This window comes from Macaca fascicularis, chromosome 14, assembly GCF_037993035.2.
Source record: "Macaca fascicularis isolate 582-1 chromosome 14, T2T-MFA8v1.1".
NCBI lineage: Eukaryota > Metazoa > Chordata > Mammalia > Primates > Cercopithecidae > Macaca > Macaca fascicularis.
In genome coordinates this window covers 113,435,505-113,449,454 of record NC_088388.1, presented here as the reverse complement: position 1 = coordinate 113,449,454, position 13,950 = coordinate 113,435,505, and the positions used below count along the sequence as shown (strand labels likewise).

Genomic DNA, 13,950 nt, shown 5'->3' with positions numbered 1-13,950 from the left:
AGGGAAATTTCTTCTTTTTGGAAGAATTACAGCTAATGAATACAGAAAGAATGACAGAATTAGGAAATCACCATTTAAATACTTCTACTTAAATAAGTAAGTAAAGCAGAGATTATCAGTGAATGAACTTTTTTAAAAGTTTGATTGGAACTTTACTATGGATATAGCAGGCTGTCACTTCTGAATCTGCTGCTCAAACTTAGCTTTATTAACAGCAGAACAACCTGTATTATGTCCTACATGATTTGATGCAATGTAAAGTATACAACACCACCTATGAAGCAGTATTCTTGCAATGCTTTTTACTCTAGATCATCTCATCCAATGACTCCAAAATTTTTATTTTCAGCTTTCTAGTCTAATGCCAACTTTACATGAGACATCTCCACTTACACTTGACAGACCTCAAATACAGCATGTTAATGCCAAAAGAAATATCTCCTCTCTACCAAATTTTCACCTCTTTCTGTGTTCCATTTCTTGATCAATGATAATAGTATCCACCCAGTTTTCAAAGCTGGAAAACCATATTTTGTTTAAGTAAACAATTATTGGCATCTATCCTGTGCCACATGCTATGTTAACCAATTTTGATACAAAGGAACAGGGCAAAATGACTATCATCCTCAGTCTTGTGGAGAAGACCAAGGAGGTAGATTCAAAGTAATGCAGTATCACAAGAGTCAAGAAGTTATAGAAACACACCAACAAATAAAACCTGAACTCTGTGATAGAGAGATGCTATCAAGTTTTATAGAGGAAGTATTACCTGGACTCATTCATGAAGAATGAGAGAGTCAAGTTGACAAGGAAGGAAGGAGAGAGAGAAGTGGGACAAACTTGTTGAAAAAAAGGCTCATTCAGGAAATTGCAAGAATTACGAACCTTTAGTGACACAAAACAATGAGAAAAAAGTGGGGAGGCAGCACCCAAATGATGAAGGATTTATATGACATGCTAAGAAATGTAGGCTTTAATCTTAAAAGTACTGGGGAGTGGTTAAAGAACCATAATACAGACAGGACATGATTAGATCTGCCTTTCAGAAAGAGAAATGAGGCAAGATATTTAGAACTATGGCCAATGTGGCATAACGGAAATAAGATAGAGATTGAGGTCAGACCTGGTTTTGAATTCCAGTGTCTTCATTTGTCAACTCAGCCAATTTAGGAATTTAATCTCTGAACTTCAATTTCCTCAATGTTAAATTCAAAGAATTAAATTAGATGATATATGGAAAATGTTTACCTAGTTCTAACACATGGTATTATTCAATAATTTTTCCCTTGAGGCAGCTCAATTAGAAGTTTCAATGATACCCGCAAATTGTACACAAATAACTTGAAGGAGAATCCCAACATTCACTGAAGAAAATAAAGGGGAAGGAAGGTATTGGGGAAAAGGGTAAAATGAATTTAGGTTTTAGTTAAATGAGGTGGAGGTTTCCATACAAATATCAAAATGCAATGTCCTGTAGATAGAATATGAGTCTCAATTCAGGAGTGAGGTCTATAAGAAAGATGCTCAATTTGGAAGTCATCAGTATATATAGGTGGCTGCTAAAAATGAGGAGATGTTAATATTTTCTCACACACAAAGGGAGCTCTAGTACACTCTTGGTGGGATGTAAGCTGGTACAGCCATTATGGAAAACAGTATGGCAGTTCCTCTAAAAACAGAACTACCATATGACCCAGCAATTCCTCTGCTGAGTATCCCAAAGGAAATGAAATCAGCCCTTCATAGAGATATCTGCATTCTCATGCTCATTGCAGCAGTATTCACAATAGCCAAGATACAGAAACAATCTAAATGCCCATCAATAGATGAACAGATAAATAAATTGCAGTATATATGTACATTGGAATATCATTCAGCCTTACAAAAGGAGATGCTGCTATATTTGCAACAACATGGGTGAACCTGGAGGACGTTACGCTAAGTAAAATAACAACATTGAAGAAAAGAAATAATACTGAAAGAAAAATATTGCTTGATCTTACTTATATATGGAACTTAAAAATTACACACAGAAACAGGGTAGAATGGTAGATATCCAGGTTGGGAGGAAGAGAAAACAGGGATATGTAGGTCAAAGGGTACAAACTTGAAGTTGTATTGGATGAATATCTAGAGAGCTAATGTACAGCATGAGGACTATAGTTAATATTGTATATGGAAAATTTGCTGAGAGACTAGATTTTATGTATTCTACCTCAATTAAAAAGGTAATTGTGCAGTGATGAATATGTTAATTTCTTGACTATAGTAATCATTTCCCTATGCATATGTGTATCAAAACATTACACTGTATACCTTAAATGTATGCAATAAAAAATAAAAGATACATACATAAAATTTTTTAAATGTCCGACACACAAGACAAATATGTGTCCAAATACATCAGTCTCTCAAGCCTCTGCACCACTCTACATGCTGCTCCTTCTGACTCGAATGCCCTCCTGCCCCTCCTTCCACCTGTCAAACTCCCAATCACCCTTTAAAACCCAGTTTGAATTTTATTTCTTCTGTGAAGCTTTCCCTGACACCCCCAAAAAGAATAATGTTTCCACAGTGTTTTGTCATTTACTCCATAAAAGAAACAAAAACATGTATTTTAAAAAGTATCTGTCATCTCTAATAGCTTGTAAACATCTTGAGGAAAGAGACTAAGTTTTGCTTCTTTTTCCCCCAAAGAGAACTTTATTAAAACATTTACCATTTCTTTAGAAAGAGGTTTTACCATCTCTTTAGAAAGCTCCAGAATCTATAACCAGGAATAAGTGTTAATGGGATAAGAACCAATGAGAGGACAGCATATGATGCTGAAATGTACTTTCTTATTAATATGAATTCAATGGGCTCATGGAAGGAACCCTTTTATCAAACTGGGTAGAAAGCATTTTCTGTAAAGTATCTTTAGAAAAATATGTACAATTTGAAAAATGGTTATCTAAATTTAACAACTGTCATATAAAAGGCTCATAAAATGTGTGTGGCTGTGTTTCTCAAGATTGTGCGGTCAACTCTGTCACCCTGTCGGCAACCTTGGTCACATTATGCCTAGACATTGTGATTTTGTTCTTGCGGTTCTTAATAATGGTTGTGGTTTTATAAGAAAAGGAAATCTGAAATCTTGTCCCTGTTATTAATACTCATGTCATTACTAATAAAAGTGGTTTGTTGATATGCTAAACAGGTTGTAAAAGCTGTCACTTTGCATGAAATTAACTAGAGAAATACTTCTTTATAGCATGAATATGCAAATGTTCAAAACTTCACAGTAAACTCAAGACGTGAATTTCCAGTTCTCTCACCTCGTATCCAATATAAGTGTAAATTAACTTACATTTAACCTTCCTGGGCTGAGGTAAGTAAATTTGCAAACACAGAGTTAAAAGCTTCCTTTTTATTCCCCAAAAACATTTCTGTTAATTCACAGCCCTTCACTGGATCAGTCAAGATTTTTGACACTCTGAGGTGTCACCACAGAGGAAAGGACACCTCAGAGCAAAGTGATGGTCTCCCCAAATCTCAATTTCTCCTTCCATCTATTCAATTTCCAACAATAAAGATTTCAATTTCCAAATATATCCAAAAGATCTTCAGACATGCAGACAAGAACCCCATTCACTAAAACAAGGTGCCCTCACATAGAGTAAAAAACATTCCCTTTCTGTCAAGGTTTATTTTTCCAGTCTTCACCTGAGGCTGGTAGCTAGCAGCGTCTTCTTTAAAGATAGGGTTTTCCTTCATTGAAATATACCATGTGGCCCTTTGGCTATCTGGGCATGTTTTACAGCCTAAAGGTATAACACCGAGAGCACAGTGCAGTGGCTGTGGGGCTGAATGTGCTGAGCTAATCCTAACGTTTTCTGTACCTCTCAGCAGATCTCGGAGAGGCAAGGCAGATATTGCTGAGCACAGTGCTTCTCGCCACTGCTCCTGGTCTCAAAGCCTGAATTGTGTTATTTGCAGCTCTTGGTATGGAAAAAGGAGTGCTGGTGTGAAGATAAGCACCAAATAGCAGAGGGCCACATTCAACCCGAAATTTATACCCAGCGTGTGGGAACACTTGGGTTCCATCATCGCACACTACAGAGCCTGCTCCAACCTCACAGGAGGCCAAGACATCCAGGCACCTATCTACCTTGTGAACCTGCTCCCAGCATTCCTAAGGGTCACTTTAATCCATGGCATGTGCCTCCCCCTGGTACTTGTGCAGCTACAACAAAGAGGAGGACTAGCAGATGCAAAGCTGTGGGAGCAGAGCCATCAGGGGTGCAGCTGGGGCCTCCATCAGGGCATGGTTTATGAAGGCCCCTAAGTGGTCTGTGTGCCACTTTGATGTCAGCTTCCCACCACTCTTCCGTCTCCCCTTACTTCCTGACCCCCAGCCTCTGGTTTCTCTATTCTCCTCCAACTCACCAGAGTGGAGGAAGCATCCTCCATGGAGATGCACAGCTGTGATCCTAGCTCCATGCTTGGAACCATTTTATGCATCTTTAGTCCTTAGCACTGGGCCCAGCACATAGTAGCAAGCAATAAATATTTGTCAAATACGTGATGCTATATCTCTGTGTATCTAGAACATGACATAAAACAGAAGATAAATGGTAATGTACATTAAAAAGGGACACAGCACATTTCAGAAATTAATCAAAAATAAATCTTCTGTGAACTGAGGGAAGGAAGAATCAAAATAAAACAGAGCAGCACCATGATCATCTATGAACAAAGGACCGAAATGCTGTGTTTATAGTGAGGATAATCATGGAAACTTCTTTCCACCTCCTGATTTCTGGGTAAGGGAGGAGGGATACGGAGTTGACATTATTGTGTGGGGAAGAGACAATAATCTAAGAAGCAGGAAACCTGGGTCTTCCAAAAAATTTACATACAGCCACTAATTGCCTTGTCTTCGAGTTCCCTCCTTTTTTATTATGCTAATGATACATACTGAGAACCTGAAAGATCCCAACGGAGAAGACACTGAAGCAGCTGTAAGGAAGAACAAGGTTCTGGTCTGAGAATCATTTATTCAATAAACATGTTATTTACTCATCAACTCTTACATGATAGGCCTTGAGATGGGGACACAGCGCTGAACAGGACAGGTGTGGTCCCCGTCCTCATTAACGATGGTAGAGAGAGAATACCAGTAAGTAACAGGCTATTGGAATACTGCATGATGCCTGCTATGGAAGGGCACCAGGGTGAACACATGGGTCACCCACCTCAGAGATGGGGGCTTGAGGAAACTGTCCCAGAGGAAATGATATCTAAGCCAAGACTAGAAGAAGAAGTAGGGCTCAGGGAGGTGGAAGAGAAGGGACAGAGAAAATAACCCAGAGGGAAATGTGGGAAAGCATTCCAGAAGGAACAGCATGTACAAAAGGGACCATCTTTTCATGTGGCTTTGTGTCCACGTCCTCTCCGTGTGTGTGCTCTTATTTTCAGGTAAGATGATTTGTAAAATAATGTGGCACTTCTGTTAAGGCTCATTATATAGATCATTTTTACAACTGTCAGAATTCCAAAAAAGTTTTAAAATAATAATAACAATAATAAGGCTTACTTTCTCCACTTACAGAATAATATCTATCTCAGAATTCAATCTACCCCAGGTCAGACCAAAAACATACCATCAAATTGTCTGGTGATGAACTATGGACAGGTAGGTTTTTTAATTGGGAAAGATTTGATAATCCATCACTTTATCTATGATTTTCTAACCTGAGAGACCACGGTAAGGAAGATGGATAGAGTTAAACCTGTTTTCTCTTAACTTGTGACTCCTACTAAATTTTGAATTGCTCTTGAGCAGGCTCTTGAGTGTCCTACCCTTGCCTGAATGTCCCTACTACACCTAGTATAAGACAGAGTCCAGGACCTTTTATGTGCTCCTCAGTCTCTCCACCAACCCTAGGATTGCATTCAAATAAAATTAACAGCAACAGCGCACCCCACACCAAACACAACTGGGAGGCAGGGCTGCAGAAACGTTAGATCACAGGCTTAGCAACAGACAGCCTGGATTTGAATTTTGACTCCGGTAGTTATTAATTGTGTGGCTATAGGCAAACTACTTAACATCTTCTTGCTTAATTGCCTAATCTGTAGAAGGAACATAAGATAGGATTAACCGGCCAGGCGCCGTGGCTCACGCCTATAATCCCAGCACTTTGGGAGGCCGAGCGGGCAGATCATGAGGTCAGGAGATCGAGACCATGGTAAAACCCCATCTCTATTAAAAATACAAAAAATTAGCTGGGCGTGGTGGCAGGTGCCCGTAGGCCCAGCTACTCTGGAGGCTGAGGCAGGAGAATGGCGTGAACCCGGGAGATGGAGCTTGCAGTGAGCCGAGATCGTGCCACTGCACTCCAGCCTGGGTAACAAAGCGAGACTCCCTCTCAAAAAAAAAAAAAAAAAAAAAAAAGATAGGACTAACCTCATAGCATCAATTGTTTGCCCCAAATTCACTGAATGATCAGGTATCTGGCTAAATCTTCATCTTTTCCCAGAACTCTTCCATTAGGCCCCCTCTAAGTCAATTCAAAATTGAAGCTTTATGGTGATTTTTCTTTTGAAATACCAGTACCTGCAAATCTAATGTGTTTTGACAACCCACTTCAAGGGCCACACCTTGAACCTTGTTATCACCTGAACTGCTCTACTTCAGAAAGACTGCCTTTCACACTTACTTTCTAACCACAGCCTCTTACTCTTCTTTATTTCCTATAAGCTTATTCTCATTGCACCTCCCAGAAACTCTGAATTCAGTCACAGATTCAGTAAACAAAAATAGATCGAATGCCAGGCACTGTTTCCTTGTTTCTTTCCTTTTCTTTCATCTTATCAGATCTCTTCTGGTCCCAATTTCCTTTTCTTCCCAACCAGGGCCCTACAGTTAATTATATGAACTATTTTCTCTGCTACACCCTCAAATTCACTGAACACATGTTTTTCTGTTTGAAGTCTCAGTTTCCTCTCAGTTTCAATTAATATATGCAGAGGAAAGCATATATTAATTCTTAATTTGTCTCTTGGACAGTTTCATCTTTCTGAAGGTTAAAGAAGTAATAAGCAAAAATTGTTTGTCTAGATCCTGTACATTACTGGAGGTTACAAATTAATTTGTATTCTCACCCCATACCACATATCAAATAGGTCCCAGGTTATTTATAGATTCAACTTTTTAAAAAATCCAACTATTACAACAAACTCAGGGGATATAGTTCTCATAAGCTCTTCTTTAAAAAAAATACAAAAGACTAGCTTCAGCTAAACAAGAGATAAATGATAAAGACTCTTATAAACAGAATGACAAGTACTGAATCCACTTAATTATAGTACTAACCAAAGAACAAAATAAAACAAAACTATGGAGATTATAAAGAGAAAACAATGTAAATATTATATACTATGACAATATAGAAATGTTGTAAATAAAAAAAGTTGGTGAAGGACAGGTGGAGATACTTCCTCATCATTTTTAGCCTCGTGTTAAAAGATACTACTTAATATATTAACAGGATATATATAAATATAGACATAGTTTATTAAAACTTGTTTTTAAGAAAATAGATGTAAACACAAAGATAAATAAGCAACAATATAGTCATAGAGAGAAAAAATTGGAGCAGGGAAGTATAAATAAATATTTTAGTCACCGTCTATGCTAGGGAGTCAATAAACACTGCCGAATAAAGAAAAGATGAAGTATTTTACGTAAATATATTATACGTATAAATTTTTATGTTATGTAAAGAAAATCACGACTGGGCATGGTGGCTCAGGCCTGTAATCCCAACACTTTGGGAGGCTGAGGTGGAAGGATCACTTCGGCCCAGGAGTTTGAGGCCAGCCTGGGCAACATAGTGAGACCTCATTCCTACAAAATATCAAAAAATTAGCTGGGTGTGATGGTGCACGCTGATGGTCCCAGCTACCTGGGAAGCTAAGGCAGGAGGATCACTTGAGCCCAGGAGATGGAGGCTGCTGTGAGCCATGATTGCGCCACTGCACTCCAGCCTGGGCATTAGAGTGGCCCTGTCTCAGAAAAGAAAGAAAGAAAGAAAATCACTAGAACAAAACCGCAAACCTTCCTATTTTTCAGAACAGGGCATGCTTTTAAACTTCAATGTAGTTATTCCATTTCCAGGGTGCAAATACAAGATTATACTTTCAATACTGTAATAGCAAAAGATTGAGAAAATCTATATGTCCAGCAATGAGAGACTGCTTAAAAAATCCATACAGTGAAATGCTGTGTATCCATCTTAATGGATGACTGAGGGAGTTCAATATGTCCTGAAATGAAAAGACATTAAAAATACATCATTACACAAAAATGCAAGGTACAGAACAATGCATTTTATGTAAAAAAGAAAATATAAGTGATATATGCATGTACACATACATATGTACACATAGGCTCTAGAAAGGTATTTATAAGGAGGATAAGAGTGATGAATTTGGGGAGGAAAACTATGTGGCAGGAGACAGGAATGAAACAGAAATTTATTTCCACACTTCATTCCTTTTTGTGTCTTTTGAATTTTGTACCATGTTTACATGATACCCATTCAAAATTTAACAAATTTTTACAAAATGTCTTTGCATTTCACTGTTGAAAATGTTAATTTTTTCATTATGACTTTTCCTTTCATTCTATTAAGACTCAGAAATACCTCAATATTTCTTAATAATTACTTCCTTCAATTTGCTATTGTAATCATTTTTTAATCAAATAATTTTTTCTTAGCCATATATTTTTAGGTTCAATGGGTTTTTTAAATGGATTTTTAACATCCTATGGAATAAGTGGTTAAAGTATAAATGGAACAACTGACTCATGTGATTTACTCAAAACTTTCAGCATTTTAATTATGGCCAATTTCTAGATTGAACACTTCAGTAGTTATATATGAATAAAGATATAAATGCATTATTAAGGTTAATGAAATAAGGACAGGTTCAGCTGCATACACGTAATAAGTCACATTCTTTGCCGTTTCAGTTTTGGTGAGGACAAGAGATGCCTATCTTTCTTCATCACAGGGATACCTTCCTAATACTCTCTCCTGCCATGAAGCACCACTGTGTCCAGAAGTTTCAGCAGCAGAGGCTAAGCTGAGAATAAAGGAAATCATGGAGAAACTAGACCAGCTGAGCCCACCCAGACCTTTCACCCACATGAACACCACCACCAGTGCTGCACACAGCACAGCCACCATCCTCAACCCTCGAGACACACACCACAGGGGGGACCAGCTGGACATCCTGCTGGAGGTGACAGACCACTTGGTGGGACATAGGAAGCAATACGGCAGGGATTTCCTGAGGGCCAGGATGTCCTCCCCAGTGCTGATGGCAGGTGCTTCAGGAAAGGTGATCAACTTCAACAATGGCACCTAACTGGTCAGCTTCACTTTGTTCTGCGGGGGCCAGATACCCCTGTCTCTGCTGCTCACCCACCCCAGTGAAGAAGCATTGGCTTTCTGGAGGACGAGACACCAAGACTGTGACAGGATCATCTTCACAGGCCAGTTTTCCAGGGGCACCTCTCAGGTCAATACTGATTGCACTCTCGTTTCAAACTCAAATGCTGGATTGTGCCAGTACCTGCATACCCAAGAAGCCTTCTACTGCTACTCAGAGGTCAGGGACCCACTTGAGCAGGCAGTCTGTCCTTTCTCAGATCTCAACCTCCATGCTGGGAGATCCACTGCTCTCTTCAAAGCTGTCAGACAGGGACATTTACCTCTGCCGAGGTTTCTGCTGCTTTTTGTTTAGCTATGCCCTGTCCCCAGAGGTGGGGTCTACAGAGGCAGGCAGGCCTCCTTGTGCTGTGGTGGGCTCCACCCAATTCCAGCTTCCCAGTGGCTTTGTTTACCTACGTAAGCCTCAGCAATGAGGGGTGCCCCTTCCCCAGCCTCGCTGCCACCTTGCAGTTAGATCTCAGACTGCTGTGCTAGCAATGAGGGAGGCTCCGTGGGCGTGGGACCCTCTGGGCCAGCTGTGGGATATAATCTCCTGGTGTGCCCTTTGCTAAGACCCTTGGTAAAGCACAGTATTAGGGTGGGAGTTACCCAATTTTCCAGGTGTTGTGTGTCTCAATTTCCTTTGGCTAGGAAAAGGAATTCCCTTTCCCCCTTGCACTTCCCAGGTGAGGCGATGCCTCGCCCTGCTTCAGCTCTCGCTGGTCAGGCTGCACCCGCGAACCAGCACCAACTGTCCAACATGCCCCAGTGAGATGAACCCGGTACCTCAGTTAAAAATGCAGAAATCACCTGTCTTTTGTGTTGCTCAAGCTGGGAGCTGGAGGCTGGAGCTGTTCCTATTCGGCCTTCGTGGGCACTCCCCTTGTTGCTCTTTTGAAGGGATTTTTTGTGTGTGTGACTCAATCTCCTTCACTTCAGCTCTGATTTGGTTATTTCTTGGCTTCTGCTAGCTTTGGGATTTGTTTGCTCTTGATTCTCTAATACTTTTAGTTGTGATGTTAGGTTGTTAATTTGAGACCTATCTAACTTTTTGATATGGGTGTTTAGTGCTATTAATTTCCCTCTTGACACTGCCTTAGCTGTGTCCCAGAGATTCTGGCATGTGGTATCTTTGGCCTCATTAGTTTCAAAGAACTTCTTGAATTCTGCCTTAATTTTATTATTTACCCAAAAGTCGTTAAGGAGCACGTTATTCAATTTCCATGTAATTGTATGGTTTTGGGTGAATTTCTTAGTCTTGATTCTAATTTGATTGTGATGTGGTCCAAGAGTCTGTCTTTCATGATTTCAGTTCTTTTGCATTTGCTGAGGAGTGTTTTACTTCCAATTATGTGATCAATTTAAAAGTATGTGCCATGTGGCAATGAAAATAATATATATTTTGTTGTTTCTGGGTGGAGAGTTTCATAAATATCTATTAGGTCTATTTGATCTGGTGCTGAGTTCGGTTCCTGAATACCTTTGTTAATTTTCTGTCTCAGTGATCTGTCTAATATTGTCAGTGGGGCATTAAAGTCTCCCACAGTTATTGTGTGAGAGTCTAAGTCTCTTTGAAGGTCTCTAAGAACTTGCTTTATGAATCTGGGTGCTCCTGTGTTGTGTGTATTGTATTTAAGTTAGCTAGATCTTTTTGTTGAATTGAACTCTTTACCATTTGAATTCTTTACCGTCTTTGTCTTTTTTATTTGTTTGTTTTATCTTTCCTGGTTTAAATTAGTCTGTTTTGTTAGAAACTGGGATTGCAATCCCTGCTTTTTTTCTGTTTTCCATTTGCTTGGTAGATTATTCTCCATTCCTTTATTTTGAGCCTATGTGTGTCATTGCATGTGAGATGGATCTCTTGAAGACAGCATACTAATATATCTTTGTTCTTTATCCAACTTGCCACTCTGTCTTTTAATTGGGGCATTTAGCTATTTACATTCAAGGTTATTATTGATATGTGGGGATGGATTCTGTCATCATGATGTTGGCTGGTTATTTTGCAGACTTGTTTATGTGGTTGCTTTATAGTGTCACTGCTTTGTGTACTTCAGTGTGTTTTTGTAGTGGCTGGTAATAGTCTTTCCTTTCCATATTGCTTCCTTCAGGAGCTCCTGTAAGGGAGGTCTGGTGGTAAGAAATTCCCTCAGCATTTGCTTATCTGAAAAGGATCTCATTTCTCCTTCACTTATGAAGCTTAGTTTGGCTAGATATGAAATTCTAGGTTGGAATTTCTTTTCTTTAAGAAATATTGAATATTGACCCTCAGTCTCTTCTCAGTTGTAGGGTTTCAGCTGAGAGGTCTGCTGTTAGTCTGATGGGCTTCCCTTTGTATGTGACCTGGCCTTTCTCTCTGGCTGCCTTTAACATTTTTTCTTTCATTTTGACCTTGGAGAATCTGATGATCATGTGTCTTGGGGATAATCTTTTTATGAAGTAATTTACTGGGATTCTCTGCATTTCCTGAATTTGAATGTTGGTCTCTCTAGCTAGGTTGGGGAAGTTCTCATGGCTGATATCCTGAAATATGTTTTCCAAGTTGATTCCATTCTCCCCATTTCTTTCAGGTACACCAATCAGTTGTAGATTCAGTCTCTTCACATAATCCCATATTTCTCAGAGGTTTTGTTCATTCCTTTTTTTGTCTCTATTCTTGTCTGCCTGTCTTATTTCAGAAAGCCAGTCTTCAAGCTCTGAGAGTCTTTTCTCTGCTTGGTCTATTCTGCTATTAATACTTGCATTTATGAATTTCTTATAGTGTGTTTTTCAGTTCTGTCAGGTCAGCTACATTCTTCTCTATACTGGCTATTTTGTGTGTCAGTTCCTGCATGCTTTATTATAATTTCTAGCTTCTTTGTATTGGGTTACAACGTACTCCTGCAGTTCACTGAACTTCATACCTGTCCATATTCCGAATTCTACTTCTGTCATTTCAGCCATCTCAGCTTCAGCTGGGTTTCAAACTCTCGCTGGAGAGACGATGCGATCCTTTGGAGGAAAGAAGGCACTCAGGCTTGTTGAGTTTTCAGCATTCTTTGCACTGATTCTTTCTCATCTTTGTGGGATTATCTACCTTCAATCTTTGAGGTTGCTGACCTTTGGATTTTTTTTCCTTTGTCCTATTTGATGACTTTGAGGGTCTGATTGTGGTATAAGGCAGATTAAGCCAGCTGGCTTCACTTCTGGGAGATGTTAGGGGGCCAACACTCAGCTCCCAACTCCTGGAATGCATGCTTTAACTGTGGGGGACTTGTACTGGGCCTGACTTTGTTCTCTGGGCTGGAGACTGTGTGTGCTATTGCACTAGAGGTGGTATCGGCTTGGGGTGGCACAGGTCTGGGTGCCTTCTCTGTGCCCCATAAGCAGGAGTGATCACTCAGGGTGTGGGAGGATTCCCTGTTTTCTGTACAGAATCAGTGCAAATGTGGGGCACTGGCTAGGTGGGGCTTCCTGGCTCTGTGCCGGCCAAGGATTTGTCTGCAACAGCCATCACTGGGGGTTAGTAGGGATGCATACTACACTCCTACTGGCAGGGCAAGTGAAGCAAAACCCACCCCTGCAGACACACATCAACCAAGTGATGTGGGGAGTTGCCATGGCCTCAGGGGAAGCTGCAGTATGGGGAGGAAATTTGCAGGCTGATGTGTGGCCATAGAGGCCACCTCTCTGGAGTTTTCCACTGGTCAGGCACAGTCTACAGGCACAGAAGCTATGGTGTGGGCCTCCAGAGTCCCCCGAGACTGCCCTGTAAGCAGGTAAGGCCAGGCTGGGGCCCTGGGAGAGGCCAGTAGACCAAAGAGTGCTCAGGTTGGACCAGCCCTGTCTGATGTGCAAGACTACCCTGCAGAGATCAGGTCTGACAGTACGGACATTTTCATTTATTGTGTTGGATACACTATGGATCTTTTCAAACTAGAGACCAGTGTTCTTAATTTCAGAAATATTGTATTATTATTTCTTTGATAATGGCCTCCCTGCCAATTTCTCTATTCTCTTCTTCTGTAATTCCCAATACTTCAATATTGTATCTCTTGGATTTATCTTCTAAGCTTCTTAATTTTTAAACTTTATACCTCTTTATTTTTTTGCTATATTTTCTGCAAAATTATCTTGACATATCTTTTGACACTTCTATTGATGGTTTTTTTTAAGTCATCAATTTTTTTCATTTTAAAAAGATCCTACTTGTTCTTTGAATATTCTTTTTCACAGAATTCAGTTGTTTCCTGGATACAACATTTTCCCTGATTTCTATGAATATATTCATTTTATTACTAATACACATTTTATTTGAAGTTTTATTTTATTCTTGAAATTGTCTCAGTCTCTTCTAGGTTCCTTTTATCTGTGTGACTATCTGGTTTCTCTTTCACACAGGAAATGTTCATCAAATACCTGAAATCCTTAGCCATCTCCTCATACCATTATGATATCCACTTAAAAAGCCACCTGGATGCTCTAT

The 13,950-nt window shown here is 39.7% G+C and overlaps 1 pseudogene; it reads left to right on the top strand.

Moving 5' to 3' along the window:
- The first annotated feature begins 5,387 nt into the window (after nucleotides 1–5,387).
- Nucleotides 5,388–12,532, top strand: LOC102145704 (NXPE family member 2-like; annotated as a pseudogene).
- Nucleotides 12,533–13,950: the final 1,418 nt, after the last annotated feature.